This window comes from Falco biarmicus, chromosome 14 (genome assembly GCF_023638135.1).
Source record: "Falco biarmicus isolate bFalBia1 chromosome 14, bFalBia1.pri, whole genome shotgun sequence".
NCBI classification, from domain to species: domain Eukaryota; kingdom Metazoa; phylum Chordata; class Aves; order Falconiformes; family Falconidae; genus Falco; species Falco biarmicus.
Genome location: NC_079301.1, coordinates 15,237,064 through 15,254,650, shown reverse-complemented (window position 1 = coordinate 15,254,650; position 17,587 = coordinate 15,237,064). Strand labels below are relative to the sequence as shown.

General features: G+C 46.7%; 1 long non-coding RNA gene across 1 annotated transcript in view; it reads right to left on the bottom strand.

Moving 5' to 3' along the window:
* The window catches only part of LOC130158801 (uncharacterized), a 75,122-nt gene extending 59,006 nt beyond the window's left edge, over positions 1–16,116 (bottom strand). The window contains exons 1-2 of the long non-coding RNA XR_008825494.1: positions 15,945–16,116; positions 1,220–1,381 (exon numbers count right to left, since the gene is read on the bottom strand). This is a non-coding gene — a long non-coding RNA (uncharacterized LOC130158801). The remainder of the gene's footprint in view (positions 1–1,219; positions 1,382–15,944) is intronic.
* Positions 16,117–17,587: the final 1,471 nt, after the last annotated feature.

Sequence of the window (17,587 nt, the reverse complement as noted above, 5' to 3'; positions counted from 1 at the left end):
GTGGCTGCTTCGTGTGTAACCAACCAGGATCAACTCCAGGGTTTAGACTATACACAGTGTAAGAGCTCATCTGTCCGGGAGGTTTTAGAACACAAGTCAGGCCTGCTCCTCACCACACAAGCATGTCCACACACCAAACGTGACAGGCAGGACAAGGCAGGGTGGCTGCCTGCAGAGCTGACTGCTATCCTCAGGACGAAGAACTGTGCAGATTGCAGGACCAGACCTGCCAAAAATAGATTCAAGATTTAGAGGCACATAGAAAACATCTGGGGCCAGTAGAGGCTCTGATGATGTCTCACTGCTGTCTTCCTTTCCTAGTGTACATCTTGTCCACATTAAAATCACTGGAAGCTGAGAGCAAATTCAAGCAGCCCTCAAGGAAGAAATCAGTTTTACCAAAAGAAGAAAGTCACCTGTTAAACCTCATTAAAATTTTTAAAAAGTAGCAATTTTATTCCTGGCCTAGAGGCTCACATCCTTAATCATGGCAGTTCAGCCCAACAGTAGGTTTTTTTGGAAGCACAAGGAAACATGTAATCATGCCTCAGCAGGGAATAATGATGAGCCATGTAAATACAATCCCTTGGACACTAACTGTTGCTCCACACAGCTGTCCAGATGCAGCCTGGTACCTCCCTTATGGCAGCATCCTTCTGTCCCTACCTTCTTCAGGCTACTGGCCTTTTCCAAGAGGTCCAGAGTGGGCCTGGTGGCTCTGCAGCTGCAGACCTGCACTGCCTTCAGATCTGGAAGACAATTTTTTTTCCCTGCACAGTCCTGGTAGAAACAAAACTAATTTCATTTACCAAGAACAACCAAAGAGGCAGGATTCAGAGCTACTACTGTGGAAGATAACAAAGTCAACACACAATTTCAATTACTTGGGTTAAACAACTGATTTCCATTTCTGCTAATGGGATTTATGCATCCATTCTACTGAGCACATTACTGAAAATCTGCACCTCATTCTGACCCTAGGGATTTTTCTTCCCCTGTATAGCTTAAAAAAAATAAATAGAATGTAATGCAAATAAAATGAATGCTGCATTACATTCTGCTTTAGCTTTGGGCCATTTGCAATGCCTCTGCCTCTCTGGAGTTATGTATTTTGTTTCCAGTAGATCTCTCGCCCCACTCCAGTGGTGAAGCAGTTGTCTAAGGTAGTGTCTGCTCTGGGTTTATATGTTGTCTGTACTAGCAAGTTCCCCTTTCATACCTTTTCCTGGATAACTGGTTTGAGTTCCTTGGCTTTGCCAGGTGTCTTCAGGATTTTGATCTTTCATTCCTCTTCTTGAATTAGTACTGCATGGGCAATCTCTTCCTTCGGCTGTTCCCCACGTGGAAGGCACAGGCCTGGAGGACTCACCCATGAGAGGTGCTAGGAAAGAAAGTCTGCTTAGTAACACTGCGCTGTCACTGATGTTCAAAAAGCTCACCATTGTATTTTACGCTGCAAAGAAACAGTTAAATCTTTAAATGCAACAATGAAAATGAGAGTGTCAACACCTTTTTGTCTCTTGGATGATTTCCAGGCTCACTCAGTTTATTAAATAAGAAACCATGAAATGGCCACCTGTTTAGCAAAGTCTCTGCAAGCCTCTTGCTAACCTTTGCATTTCATTTTTCTTAAACTGTTTATATACACAGGAGGGCTCAATCCTAACTGAAGCCTCAGGGCTTCCTGGTAATTTTAATAAAAAGGTCAAACTGAGAAAGGAGTGATTGTGTGTTGAAGCAGGCATCAAAGCTCACAAGAACAAACAGTGCTCCTGCACAGGCTGCAGCACGGAGGGATGCCGTCAAGGAAATTCTAGAAATGTTCTTGTTTCTCAGTTTGGCCACGTTTTAACACCAAGGAATCTGTGAAGCAGATATTCCAGTAACAGAACACGATGAGATGTTTGGATTTGAAAGTTGGATAAAAAGGTTACAGGTGAAATCGCATGGAACAACAGATCTCTGCATCAACATCCCATGAGGCTGGGCTTCACATTCCAGCTGCTGAACGGAAAACAGCTTTGGAAAAACCCCATCCTCCCTTCTCTACTTTGACTTGTGCTTCTCACACACAGCCCTTTCCCTCTTTCTAGCCGGTTTTGTCACTCTAAGAGTATTCTGACACCTCTTAAAAGCACTCAACTCTGTTCATATAAATGTTACTTAAATGTCACGTGGATTAAATTTGTATTTGCATGACAGAAATATCCCTCCACACTGTACTAAGTCCACTACTGATGGAAGCTGCCCCCAATAACACAGTTGTTACGTAGATGGTCCTCCTGACCTCATTGAGCTGGGACATCTCAGCAGCCTTGTCAGTCCTATAATCTATTCCTGGGATGTCACAGGCCATAGAAAAACTCTTCTGGTTTCCACCAAATATTAAGCTAGTGTAACCTGGCCTTAGTGTAATAATTACAGCCGATTAATGATTACATTGATACTTTAAGGTAGCTGAAAGTCACACCCCAAATCTAGTGAAGAACCTGGAATAGCTACAGGCAAAGATGCAACAGCTTAAAAACCAGTTTAACAAGCATGGAGAAATACAATAGTTTCTGCTCCGGCTTGTACTCCAGGTAAAATTCCATTTCCATAGCTGCCAAAAAAGCAGAAACCACATCTTTGACCATGGCTTTAAGAAGGGAGGCTTCTTACCCATATCCTATATGGAAACATGGTCTGGGCTCCTTGGAGAATCAATTCAGCAAAAGGGCCTGAAGGAACCCCTTAGCATTCAGGCTGAGCAGTTCAGTGAAATTTAGGCAATAATTAAATCCAAAGCTGGGCAAGGAGAGTCATCATAGGTGGCTGAAGCAAAGGCTAAGAAGTGTCAGTCTCAAATCCTGCTCCCCTTTGGAAGCTTCCAGCCTAGTAGTTTTGCCATAGCAGTGCAGACCTCTCCACCCAACAAGGGTAGGACAGCTGACGTAAGACTTGCTTTGCTCAGTTACCTTACATTGACCCTTCAGAAAGAGTCTATGGCTCCTGGTAGATCTGTGACTGAGCAGGGGGTAAGGAGGAAAAAAACAAAAAAGAAGAAGAAAAAAAAAAAAGAGCTGGAAGGCTGAAGCAAGTGACTGAAACCAGGCTGGAGAACCAGCTAATGGAGAGTTGGGTTTGGAAATGGCAGAGGTGACTGTGAGAGCAAGGTATAATGGACAGAGGACAGCAAAACAGAATGGAAGCATGCAGAGGAACCAGAAGACCCAGTTCTTTTCCTGGCTTTCCCCATACGTGCTGTGTGACCTCGAGCGTGTTGTTTTACCCCTGCACTTCCATTTCCTGTGTGCTTAGACGTGAACTACTCTAAGGAAGAGATTATTTCTTCCTATAGCTCTATACAGACCTTAGCACGGTGACCATAACTGAGACCTACAGCCTCTGATGTAATACAGTTGCTAATGTGCTAATGAGGAACAGGATGTACTCAAGTTATGTGTATGTACAGGACTAATGCTGCCTTAACGGCTAGCATAAAAACAGCCAAGGTGAGGAAAGCGTGGCTGCGGAGAGTAAGAGAAAATAAAGCCGCCTTTCTCTGGGGTCTGCCTGAGGCTGGTACACAGCCTGTGCTGCCCACAGACGTGCCTGAGGCCCTGGACAGCACATCCCCCATGCATCCCACTGCAGCAAGACTGTGTAGGGAACAGCTGGGCAAAAGGAAGGAGAGGGCAGGAACCCGGCCCCTGCGATTATCCACACTGTCATGGTGTGGGAGGAAGAACCAAGCACTGGCATCCTGAATTCACAACTGAGCCCACAAAATTGACAGCGAAAAGGACAGGAATAGGATCTTTGTACTTGTACCATGAATATTTCTACGGTAAAATACTGAGAAACACCTAATCCTCTTTTTAAAAAGAAAGGAAAGGCTTACCAGTAGTCTGGTCATGTCTAAGAAGAGAATCACTTTCAGACATGTCAGTCATAGCTGTTCCCAGTTTCCTGCCACCAGCTACCAGTCTACCTGAATGGGCTACAGACAAGGTGAGCACCGCAGTCAGACACGATGGTCTGCAGGATGCCCTGCTTCCTTTGCAAGCTTCACTGAAAGAGAAACACTGCTGCATTGCAGCCTTGTGTGGAGTTTGGTTCTAAGTTACAGTTTGTGCCTCGTTCAGAAAATTTAAGTGATGTTACAAAGCCAGAAGTGTAACCAAGGTCTCTTCATTTGCTGTTCCCTGTGAGGAAGCATTGTGAATTCAGAGGCGAGATTTCAACAGGCAGTCTGTCATTCTAGACCAGGAAAGAGCAACAGCTACTGATCCCTTAAGGACAGAGGATAATCGGCATTCGTCTGCCACCCTCCCTCCAAGACATGAGGTGCCTGGCAAGAATGCTGTGGGATCGCTGATAGCCCTCTCCAGGACAGGGAAAGAAACCACAAAGTTTCTTCTGACGAGCTGTGGAAATTAAAGGAATTAACAGCATTTCCATTTCTTGCCCAGTGCCCATGCATGGCAGTTTAGCACCTTCAAAACACTACAGCTGTGTCTGCAGAAGGGGCTCCGGACACCCGGTGTGACTCTGCAGACTGCCAGGGTGCTGAGGGCATTGCCTTCAGATTCAGGGCTTTTGTCTGGAGACCTGGTCTCAGGCCATTCACATGCCATATCAAACCCCAGGTCCTCCCTGCATTCCTGCAGCCCTTCTGAGGGCACAGCAAGTGCAGGCATCTATTGTAATTTAGAATTCATTTGTGGGGCTTGAAGGACTGTTGTTATTAGCTTCATGCAGGTGTTAGAGATTTCTTCTGCACTCCAAAACAGATGCTGTGCAGATCAGCTTCAAAAGCCCTTAGTACTCCTCACGCTCGTGTCCTTTAGGTCATAGAAATCACTTTAAAGTCAGCAAGGAAAAAAACCCTGCTGTCTTCCAACAACTAAGTGGGGCATACCCTAGAGCTGACAGCAAGATTGAACATCGCCTCTGTGCACTGCGAGGCGATAAATCCCTTTACTGGCACAGATTACTGACCGGATTGCTTGCATACAGATTAACGCAACAGCATGAGTCCTCTGGGTGACTGCAGAGCATGGAAAGCGGGAGGGGTGAATTTATTTGCTCAGATGTTTGTGATACTTATCTATCAATCACTAAGGAAAAAAACAGTTCATAAACTTAATTCTAAAAATACCTTCGTATACACAGAACAGAGAGCTGTGAAAATTACCCAAATTAAAAAAAAGGAAACAAGCAGCCCCAAGGTGGCATACATGAAAGCCCAAAGCTGGTGCCACCTGTCCAGGGTCAGTGCGCCCTGAAACCACACCTGAGGTCTCCCCTTCCAGCCATGGGATTTCCTAACCTACCTCGCTCGAGCAGCACATAGCAATAATGCAAACAGCATGACTGGAAGAGGAAATGTAACATGTGAAGCAAATAATTCATCTTTGAGAGCCTCAGAAAATTCTTTCCCATTTCCATTTTTAATTTACCACCAAATATGTTGAATTAAAGAGAGGCTGTGAAACCTTTCTTATGGTGGGGAAGATGAAGGAACAGCCCCTTCACATTTTTAATTAAGTTTGCATTGACTGATGATAATTTGTAGTTTATCACCCCTATTTCATGCTCCTTATCCAGTCCCTGCCTTGCGGGCTGCACTCAACCATAGGTGGCACGGTGCGAGTTGCAGTCCCTCACCCCAGGGAGGGGTCCATCCTCCCTAGCCCACTGCCCACCAACCCCCAGTGGTGCTGCTGCCATTAGTGATGGACCACTTGTCCCTAGCCATTGTACTGCCTAGGGGAGCCAGGTCCCGGCCCCCCAACATGCTGCACCCATAACAAAGGGCCGCCACCGAAAAGGCTCTGGCTGCTTCCAGGAACCCCGTGAGGAACCAGCCTAGGAGCTTGGGAAGTTTCTCCTCTTCCAACGGGCTGCCAGGAACCATGGACCTATTGCTCAACCAGCCAACCTAATTTAAAGACCTGTTGAATTAGTGCGATATTACTCTGATGCTCGAGACCAGGTAGGTGCCTGGCTAGCACCCAAGTAATTTTGGGGTACTGGGCCTGGTCTGCCTGATGCCAACATGTTTTGGCAGCTGGATGTACTAGCTTGGCACCCCTGGGTAATTCAGTCCCCACATTCGAAAACTGGCCTCAGAAATGAAAATGTGACTTAGAAAATAGACACAAACTCTTCTAAACCAAGACAGCAGCCCTTTTTTAAAATAAATAAATAAATGATTAAATAAATAAATTTCCTGAGCTTGGTTATCCCTGAAATCTTTTATTAATGAAATTACTTGAACAAATTTCTCAGGAGACAATAAGCATCACAGCCTCATTTGGCATAAGCTGAATCGACTCTCCTACATTAAAACTGAGATCAGCTGCTAAATACTTTGTCTCCCCCAAAAAGCAGACTATAAATCCAATAATAAATGCAATGATATATTTATCAAGGAACTAGAGGGCAAAAATAATTGAAATGATCTGTTCCTAAATATATTCCAGTGTTGGGAAAACAGAGTCTGCTTCCATTTCTGATGCAAATATTTTTCCCAGTCCTAGTATCCTTTAGGGACCACTTCAGCACGTGGTGGGAAAAACGAGTACCACCCTGCAAGTGCCAAACCTACGGGTGCTCCCCATCAGCTCTCCATGTGCTTGGGGAGAGATGTGGGACAGAATACCCACAGCCAGCAGGAAAGCTGGCACCAGGCAGGCTCAGCCCAGGGGCCGGGATGCCTTACATGCAGGTGCTGGAGTGCTCTGCACCATTTCCCAGCTGCCTCCCCACTTCTCCGCTGCTTGCATTTGCTGGATACTGGCCTAACCACTCCGATCTTTGTTATCCTTCCATGCTTGGAGACCAGCAAATGAGGTGAATGAAACTGGATGTTCATCATCTCTTGCGGGGTCACTGGGCACCTCCAAGCCTCCGTGAGGCTAGAGTTACGCAGCTGCTTGCACAGCCTGAGCTCAGTTCAGTGGGGATAACTCATTGCTTCCATTTTCTGAACACTAGAGCAATAACAATTAAAAAATCACAAGGATCAGCACAAAAACATTCCAGCTGTCCACTTGATTAATTTTTGTTAATTATGCATGGGACTACAGACAGTATTTGTTTTCCGTCTTGCTACAGATACTTTGTGTGGGCCATAAAAGTGACTTTTCTTGAAGAAAAGAAAATATTATCTATGGAAAGCCTCGCTGCCAGAAGCAAAAAAAAAACCTTCCGAAGTAACTTCAAAAGATTTGGGTTCAGGCAACAGGGCAGCATTTTTAAGTAATTTAATTTAAAAAGAAAAGTAGCAACACCGTAACAGCACTATCTGAACACAATCCAGTCAAGTGGATTTCATTTAGGACACAAATACAAAACCGGGTGGAAAATCAGTATTGACTTGCAGTATTTGCAGTTATTTTACTGGTTATTTTTTAAAAAAGTTACACACCAACGATTGGGTAGCACAACCTAATGGGGCTGCACCAATGCCCCCACACTGATTTGCAGCAAAAGCTGGGGGTCCACATCCTTCTAAGAGCATCCAACCGTCCACACTGATCCCTACCAGGGAAACAGGTTAGGAGATTGGTACCAAATGAAAATAGGAGGGGTGAAAGTAGGAGCAGTGACAGGGCTGTACCTGAACATTTGGGCAAAATAAATGGACTGGCCCCTTCCTGATTCCCCCTTCTTTCCCAGGAGCACAGGGGAAGTAATAACATGTCTGAGGCTGGCGTCGCAGCTCCTCTGGTCCTGCTTAGCTGCTGGAGACAGCAAGGGATCTGCCAAGGGCAAGGTTAAGAGGGCAAAGCAGAGCTTCATCTGGAAGCCAAGTGCAGAGCCCTGTGCAGTCAGTCAGTCAGTCTTCTCATCGCCTGTGCAGCCCTCAAGACACCCTCTCCTGCCTGTTGCCCCCAGACAGCCAACTCTTGGTCGTGGTGTAACGGGCAGAGCCAGACCTCTGCTAAGGCGATCTCAGGGAGGGCAGAAGGAAGATGGTGAAAGCTGCAGACACACAGCACGTCTCTTCTAACCCAAGGACAAAACTGCAGCCACCTTGAGTCTGAGAGGTAAGACTTAAAGAAAATTTTAAAATAGTGTTTTGAAGGAAGAAAAGTAGAACGTGATGCTGCTTCTGAGCCACAGCCCACACTGGATGCAGCGATCCTGCACAGGCAAGCTAGGGCTATGCTGCTGGGATGCTGCACCGACCTTTGCTAGAGCCAGAGCACACAAGACCAAGACAATAAAAGGGGAGAGAACCTGTTTGAAAGGACTCGAATAGACCTGCCACGCTCCTGAGCACTGCCCCCTGCTTCTACATACAGGCAAGTCATGCGCTTTCATGACAGCAGAAAAGCTCTTTGATTTCCCAGAAAGTAACAAATTATTCCATGCTAAGAGCAAACTGGTGCTTGACACAGCATTTGTGTAACACAGCAAAGCACATGGAGAGTGGGAAGAGAATCCTCTCGTAGAAGGATGATAAGCCCGTGACCTATGCATTTATGATCTGTGCTCTAATCATATTCACCAAACAATACATAAAAATACTTAAACAAAAGTCAGGATGTGTTAAAAGCAAACCAGGTCCCCAGCAGCTTTCTTGAATTTAACCTTCATTTCTCTTGCTCTAAATTTTCCTTAAAATAAAAGCATGACCCTTACCAGTATGCGTACCCAGTTTAACATGCAACTGTGCCATTAAAAGCTGTGTTCGTTTTTGTAGACAATAGACTGGCATAATTAGATATATACCTTTTCTCTTAATTTTTGTGTTTCCAGCCATAAACAGAGTGTCACCGTAGCTTTCCTTGGTCCCTCTGCAGTTACAGGTGGAGATCAGCCCTCGAGTTCTCCAGCAACCACATGCTGCTGCTTGCCAGTGTCATGAACAAGTGGGGCACTTGGAGACTTCACAAGCAGCAGTGAATCCATTAATGCTGGATCAAAGGTTGCATTTTCAGCCCTTGCAGGCACTGGAGCAATAGAAGCACACACACGAAGGCTTCCACAAGCCTCTCTAATCCTCCCAAAGATGACATTTCTTGCAAATTTACCGGGTCCACATCCTGCACTGGCAGCAGACAGGGCAGCTCCCACACAGCCGCATTTATTTGGTTACACTGTGATCTCATGAATGGCTTAAGCTGATATAAAGCACCACTTAAGGGAAAGGGCTGGTTGCTCTCTGCTTCCATCCTCCCCTCCTGCACTCCAAGAAAAGCAGTATCAAAGGATTGATTTAGATCAAAGCTGGATTTTTTTACTGCAGCCTGATTTTCACGCAGACGGTTAGCCCAGTCCTGCACAGCCTCACTAACACCCCTGCCAGTGCTGAGGGGAGACCAGGGGGTCACAGGGCAGGAATGAGCAAAGCAGGTGGTGGAGGAAGGACTCCACACCATTCCCACATTGGGTTTTGGCATTGGTTTCAGCTGACCTTGGCTGCCCTCGCTGCTGGAACAAGTACCCCAGTGGTTTGCCCCCACATCCCAGCCCACGTTTCCATTTCTGTCTTTGTGTCAGCACTAGACTGTCTGAAAAATAAACTGATGAACAAAACACTTTTCTCTCTTTTTTATCTTTTTTTCCAACCAAGAGACAGGTGTTTACCCCCCAACTAAAGTGGTAATTAAAACACAAGATTAGGCTTAAAAATCAAACTTGTTATTTCAGCTGAGATGCTGCTGGTCTAAAGACTCAAAGCACCCCAGGATACAGGTCCAGCACCGAGTTTGTCTCCTGGCACTGATTTGAGTGAGCGTAATACACCATCAGGGTAAAGCATCCCTCAGGTCCCCCGTGTTCACTGCTTGCTGGGTTCTCCCATTTGAGCCGCTTTAGTTCCTCTGAGCATATAATGCATTAATGAATCCTTAATTCCACTTGCTCTTCTTTCTCACACAAAGCCTTGGCCACCAGCGTCCTGCAAGCAGGGCCTGGGCTCAGGCTTTAGGGCTGAAGCAAGCTGGCAGCCCAGGGTGTCACAAGAGCTGAGTGTTATTCTTTATCAGAACTCACACAGTTCAGAGCCTTTCAGCATTGCATGGATCTTACCTGTGCTCTCACAGAAAACAATAAAAAAGAATAAAAAAATGTGCTAGTCTTAGCCAGCAACTTCACCAAAGAGCATTAATAAAATCTTACAAAAAAAAGCCTTCTAATTCAGGCTAGTTTGATGGACACCACAATGTTATCAGCAGAGAGCCACCCTCCAGGCGTGCTGCCAGGAGATGTATTTGTGCGGCATGGAAGTGCCCTGGTAGCACACCCTGCACCCCAAATGGATGGGGACACCCATCACACTCTTGTCATGACACAAGAGCCCAGAGACCTTGTTAACACCAAGCAGAGCAGTCTGAAGATAATCTCTTTGGAAGAACACAGAGGCAGACATGGTTAATTAGCCAGAAGGAAAGCAAATTGGTTGAGAAATCCAAAATAAGGGGCAACAAAGCTGTGACAGCTCACACATAACAGCTAAAAACAACAGGGGGGAGGAAAACGGTGTAAAAAGCACAGTTTAGCTTTGTCCCTCAAGTCATGTACTTCGGTAAGTAGTTCAAGACAGCCTCCTCCAGTTTCTGCAGAGGGAAAAAAAAAAAAAAAAAGCAGAGGGAAATGATGTGTGCAAATACCTATGTATTATCTGTCTCACAGACTTCACGTGATCACAGTAGCACCCTGAAGTGGGAAAGTGAGCTCAGTGATGAAGATGGAGGGAGAGGCACTACCTCTGCCCAGCCCAGGATGAACACTCACAGGGGAAGGGACAAAAATGCAGGAGAATTAATGAAGAGTAAAATACTGTTTTAATGTACAGCTTCACTTGTTCCTATTGACAAAAAAAATTTCGTGCATTTTTTGGGGGTTGTTCCTAAGTAGATAATTTTTGCATTGAGAAATGTTTCTATAAAATTGACTTTTAGGGTCTGTCTAGACTCAGAAACATTTCTAGCTTGTTTTACAGCAGACTCTGCCTAAATGATTTCTAAATTGGTTAAAATCATCATATAGATTTCAAATAGTCTAAAGCCAGCAGACAATTTTTTTCCTGCACTAAATTCAAGGTAACTTTGAAAAATCCATTACACTAATGCAAAAAAACCATTCAGATTGCCTGTAGTACTGTTGTGCTGGTTTTGGCTGGGACAGAGTTAATTCCCTTCACCATAGCTGGTACTGGGCTGTGGTTGGATCCTGCTGGAGCAGCGCTGCTGACACAGGGGTGTCTTCGCTATTGCTGAGCAGGGCTGGCACAGAGCCAGCCAGTGGGCTGGGGGGCACAAGGAGCTGGGAGGGGGCACAGCCGGGGCAGGTGACCCCAGCTGACCCAAGGGGTATCCCATCCCGTATTACAGCATGCTCAGTACGTCATATTCAGCTCAGGGTAGAAGATGGAATGGGGAGATGTTCAGAGTGATGGCGTCTGTCTTCCCCAGGCACCGTCACGCGTGCTGGAGCCCGGCCGTCCTGGGGATGGCTGAGCACCGCCTGCCCATGGCAGGTGCTGGATGAACGCCTTGGGCTGCTCTGCCGGCCTGCGGCTCTGGCTTTACCTGTTAAACCGTCTTTTTCTCAACCCATAACTTTTCTCACTTTTACTCTTCCGATTCTCTCCCCCATCCCACTGTGAGGGGAGGGAGAGAGGGAGGGAGCTGCTGTTATGGGGCTTAGTTGCCAGCTGGGGTTAAACCTTAGCACTTGTTTATTTCCATAACTTCTACATCCATTTAGGCAAGAGGAAAACAACTACAACTGCTCTGCTAACTTTGTGAACCAGGTGATTCAGGTTTAGGATTGCAAAAACAACGGGGGCTCTGGGAAAGCATTGAATACTTAAAAATAACAAACACTTGAGTTGAGCCACAGAAAAGATTAATTTGATATCATATTTGTTCGTGGAGCAGACTTGTGTCCCCTCCTCATTCACACTTAACTGGCAAAGGCCAAGAAATTTGAAGTCAAGAAAGACAAAGTCACTCTAAGGGAAGTAATCAGACAATAACTAATGAGCAAAAAGAAGATTACGTGAAAACAAGCCAGTCTGAGCTTGCATTTTAAGGCACATGTTCTTTTCCAACCTCATGATCAGGATTTATATCCAACAGCTTAAGCCTGGGATTTTGATGAAGAGAGAGAGATAGAGTGAATGGATACTTGTAATTCAGACTATATCTTGGGACCAATTAATGCAGCAACAAAGTACTCCAAGGATGAGATCTGTCATCAGGTGACAGCATTGTTGTGAGGGGAGGTGGAGTTACTTTCAACCCACCTTTGCTCCTGCCCTGAGGTAGATGCAAATGTAGTAAAGAGGAACACTAAGACCTGATCTGTGATGAATCAAGAAGACCCATGGGCCCAACATCCCCAAAGTCCTTCTTCTCCTCCCCCCAGGTGAATATGCTGAGCATGACACCATACGGTATGGGACATCCCTTGGGACGGCTGGGGTCAGCTGTCCCGGCTGTGCCCCCTTCCCAACTCCTTGTTCCCCCCCAGCCCACTCGCTGGTGGGGCAGGGTGAGGAGCAGGAAAGGCCGTGGCTCTGTGCCAGCCCTGCTCAGCAATAAGGAAAACTTCTCTGAATTATTAGCACTGTTTTCAGCAGAAATCCAAACACAGCCCCACACTACTGTGAAGAAAATGAACTCTATCCTAGCCAGAACCAGCACCTTCTCCACCCCTTATTCCATACCATTTATGCCATGCTTGGATCCCACACTATCCAATGCGTTCTCATGACGCCACCGCCCCCCCTCCCATCCTTTGATACAATACACAGGTATCATTCCCTTAGTCCATGGGCCACCCCTGTACAATGTCCATACATGTCCACTGAGCCCATTTAGTCCGTGACTTTGGGCTCCACTCGTTACAGTGTCGTTCAGGACAGGAGAGGTGGTTGTGTCGAGTTACTGGGCACCAAAGCCACCGCAGGTGGGTCACTGCTGCACTTGCGCTGCTTCTTGTGGGGCTTGTCCTCCAATGGTTCAGTGGTTCCTGCTACAGTAATCCCTATAACATGCGACTGCAACCATGGCTTACAACAATTTAAAGGTATCTCCGTTACAATCTCCACTCCTGGTGCCTTTGGACCAGACCATCGGGTTTAACATTGCAATGAACTCCTCATCTTGCTGCCCTGCTCCAGCTTGGCCTTACCCGCAGACTGCAGTCCCTTAGGGGCGTACCTGCTCCAAGTGCAGCCTTACCTATGGGCCACAGCCTCACCAGGGCTACGGCTGCTGCAGCAGAGACTTAGCCACAGACGCTCTGAGGCGCGCCTGCTCCAGCGTGGCCTTACCCGTGGGCCACAATGCCTTCAGAGACAGACCTGCTCCAGCCTGGTAGCCTTACCCACAGCCACAGTCCCTTCAGAAGCCAACCTGCTCCAACATGGCATTACCCATGGCTGCAGTGCCTCCAGGGCTGTACCTGCCCTCTTGTGGGTTTGTCCATGGCCACCTTCTTTGAGATGCTCCAGCATGATCTCGTGCACAGCCACTGATTGATGCTTCAAGGTGCACCTGCTGCAGCACGGACTTGTCCACAGCCACAGATGCTTCGGGGTGCACCTTCTCTGGCGTGGACTTGTCCTCGGGCCGCAGTCCCTTCCGAGGTATACCTGCTGCAGCACAGCCACCACCACAGCCACAGGTGCTTTGAGATGTACTTGCTCTGGCGGGGGCTTATCCACAGCCACAGACGCTTTGGGGTGTCCCGCTCCCATGTGGACTCACCCACAGGTCACGGTCCCTTTGACTGGAGCTCACAGTGGAGTCCCAGCCTGTCCAGTACAGCAGCACAGGAACAGCAGCGATGCCCTGGCCCTCTGCCAGCCCCGTCACATCGCCATTGCCGTTATCAGACTGTTCCCAGGCGCAGCACAGGGAGATGATAAGCAGTACAGCATGACAGCAAGCAGCGAAAGCAAGAAGCAGCCGCTAACGAGCACCAGGCTCTAACACACAGTAAGGCAAGCAAGCCGCAAGGCAAGCACAGGAGCCTGCCAAGTAATAGCTAAACAGCAATAACAGCTATACATTCAATCTAGCACATTCCAATCAAACCTGTCATTATCTTGAGCCCTTCAAGTCTCACGCTGGGTGTTAAAAGGACTGTCATGGTTTAACCCCAGCTGACAACTAAGCCCCACACAGCTGCTCGCTCACTCCCCCCGTGTCAGGATGGGGGAGAGAACTGGAAGAGTAAAAGTAGAGAAATCCCGTGGGCTGAGAAAAAGACGGTTTAACAGGTAAAGCCAGAGCCGCAGGCCGGCAGAGCAGCCCAAGGCGTTCATCCAGCACCTGCCATGGGCAGGCGGTGCTCAGCCATCCCCAGGACGGCCGGGCTCCAGCACGCGTGACGGTGCCTGGGGAAGACAGATGCCATCACTGCAAATGTCCCCACATACCTTCTTCTCCCCCAGCTTTATATGCTGAGCATGACGCCATACGGTGTGGGACATCTCCTGGGTCAGCTGGGGTCACCTGCCCCGGCTGTGCCCCCTCCCAGCTCCTTGTGCCCCCCAGCCCACTGGCTGGCTCTGTGCCAGCCCTGCTCAGCAATAGCGAAGACACCCCTGTGTCAGCAGCGCTGCTCCAGCAGGATCCAACCACAGCCCAGTACCAGCCACGGTGAAGGGAATTAACTCTGTCCCAGCCAAAACCAGCACAAGATAAGGAGTATTGACTCACTAAGTCATGAATGAAGGTCATCTTGCTCGTTCCAAGAGTCTCACAATAACCCTTCACAGTTTCAGAAACAAGTCAGAAAAAAGTCTACGTAGGAAGTTTGAGACTTAGAGCTTAGAAGTGTGAATGTCACAGAGAAAGGCACATAAATCTCATAGGGCATAAAAGTTCTGAAAACTGGGAAATCACTTGACAGTAAGTCATTACTCCGTATTTTTTAAACCGTCTACAAAATAAGTCACAAGTTTATGGATCTACTTTGCACATAGTCTCACAGAAACCAAGATGACCTCATTGTTTAGACACTGTGCATAAACACTTCCCTGAGGTGAGATTACAGGCTGGCTCATAGTAAAAAATGTTTTTGTCTTTTGCTAAATCTGAGGCTTGAGAACTGTGTTCTAGTTCACCAGGTTCAGTTGCCGTCCACACTGTCCCTGTTACAGCACCAGTCCCTGGTGCTTCTCAGAAACACAGATGCACACCCCTCTGCAAGACACTGCCTCTGCTTTGTGATTAGCAGATATCCAAGTTCACCAGGACAAACTGCAAGCTCAAGCTAAAAAGTCCCATGGAAGATGAAGATATAATGGGAAACAAAAAGTCCAGATTCTCCCGATGCTGGATCTGGGGGTGTCAAACCACTGGTGCCCTGACTTCCCATGAACACCCCAGCATGCAGAAGCAATACTCTGCAGAGTAAAGATATAAGTAGAGATGTACCAAATGGCTTTAGAGTTTAGCAGAGCTACTCAAGTCACAGCAAAACCCGTTCATTATACAGGGTTGGCTGACCTGTCCCCTTCATCTCTGCACTTCGCTTTAACTCCACAAAGCCTAAAAGAGCATTTCACTGATCTTAACAGAAATACTAGTCATCTTAATGCTCCAATACCCTCTGGCCACATCTCACTGAGACATTTTCAGTTGCGTCCTGACTGGCTATTGTTCAAAACAAAGAGTTTAATCTGCGGGAAAGCAAAGACGTAAAAAGTGAACTTAAAGTAAATGTCATCTTCTCAACTATACAGTTCAGCCTCTTTGTAATCTGTGCTGCATAAATCCTGTTAGGCATCAGAGAACCTGCAACCACATTTATCATCGGGACTTAAGTCAACATAAAAACATGTTTCACATCCCCCAAACAGGCTAAGTAAAATTATATTTGTTGTTGAACACTGCCTTCGTGACATTTAGAGTTACAATCTCCAGCAGACAGAAGAGACAGAAACGTACCCTTATTACACAACGTGGAAACATTCAGTGTTTTACCTGGACTTCACACAAGGCCTGAATGCAGCTTGATTGATCTCACTCAAACACATACAGAGTATCTTCAGGTCAAGCTGCTCTTGCCCTACAGTGTAGCAGCCTACTTACAAGTGCAGATCACTGTTGTAAACCCATGGGACTTTTTATCTCACACAACACTGCAAGATGCTCAGTTACAGAACTCAAGGGGTGTAACGAAGCCAGGCACATTTTGTTAAGTTATCTACTGGCTTAGGATACAGCCCAGAGAGCCACATGTATTTACGTTAGGCTCTAAGCTCCCGGTCCCAAAGATATCCCCTGAAACCACAGATAACTTCAGCGCTTGCAATTAAGCATGAGTTTCTGGAGCACCTCCTGTGGCTCTGCACTCAGTGGGCTGAAGCTCTGGAGGAGACAGACTACACATAGGCTTTGGCTCCCACTGCCTGTGATCAAGACTCCCATGGCTCCTACAAGCTAAGCACTTGTGGCACTTAAATAACTGTATGGGAGCCCTTTGATAAAGCCCTGGAAGCCCTGCTAGGCATACAGCGGCAAGAAATCTGAGGATGCTGCAAGCTTGTTTTAAGCCTACTGGGATGTAGGACATCACAAGGAATCATCGCAGACTGAACTTGACCCCCAAATCCTCTAACAAACATTGTGCAGAAGTCAGTTAAATACCAGACTGCTCTGGTGACATTAAAGCTCCTCCCAAAGACACCGCCATCCCCTACTCAAGGTCTGGGCACTGCGGAAAACAGACAGAAGAGCGCAATACTCTTCATTTGAAAAAAAAAAAAAAAAAAAAGAGAGAGAGACTGAGAAAGAAAAGATGATCTTGGAAAAAATCCTCTCTCTTTGGAAGGCGATAGCTGAGTCACCAGTAGGTGACAGACTGGATAAAACTACCTATTGCTGTCACCAAGAAGACCCAGAGAACAGCTACCTATACAGTGCGTAATCGCTTCTGCTTGATAATCCCCCTTAGAAGAGACCCAGTCCTCACCAGACCTCGTCCTTCCAATCAACTTGTGGAGCAGTACTCTCCACCAGGACAAAGCTTGTTTGTGTAGCTGATGACACTGATTGATTTGACACAGCTAGTATTTTTTCTGAATTTCTTCCATTTTTCTCTTTCTTCTGGGATTTATTGGTACAGCATGCACTTGTAAGTGATAAACAATTTTCCATTAAGCACGGAGAAGAGGCTGCTACTGGCTTGTTTTCTACACAGTTTGAGGGTTTTTCTCTTTTTTAAAGAAAATTGGATAGCTGATGATACTCATTTCAGATTCAGTTCCTATTTCACACCAGCCTGCTTTTCTCCCTCTGATAACATCAAACATAATACATAGTGCATATTAAGTCCCAGGAGACTTAATGCATCTATCACCTAGGGTCCTGCAGTGCTCCCGTGCCCTTCATCTGATATTTGGTCACGTTTCAGGCTGAGTTCAGAATTCTGAGGTGTGAAACACCTCAGCTCAAATGGGACTGAGGTACTTGAAGTCTCCTCACCCAGGCTCAGGGGAGGGAGCCCGTTGTGGGGAAGCAGATGGCCTAGGAGGACATTTCACACTATTCAAAGCAAGAGTAAGATCTTCAAAGCTGCTTGTTTCAGACACTCCCTCTCCATCACAATCATGCAGAACTGTGCA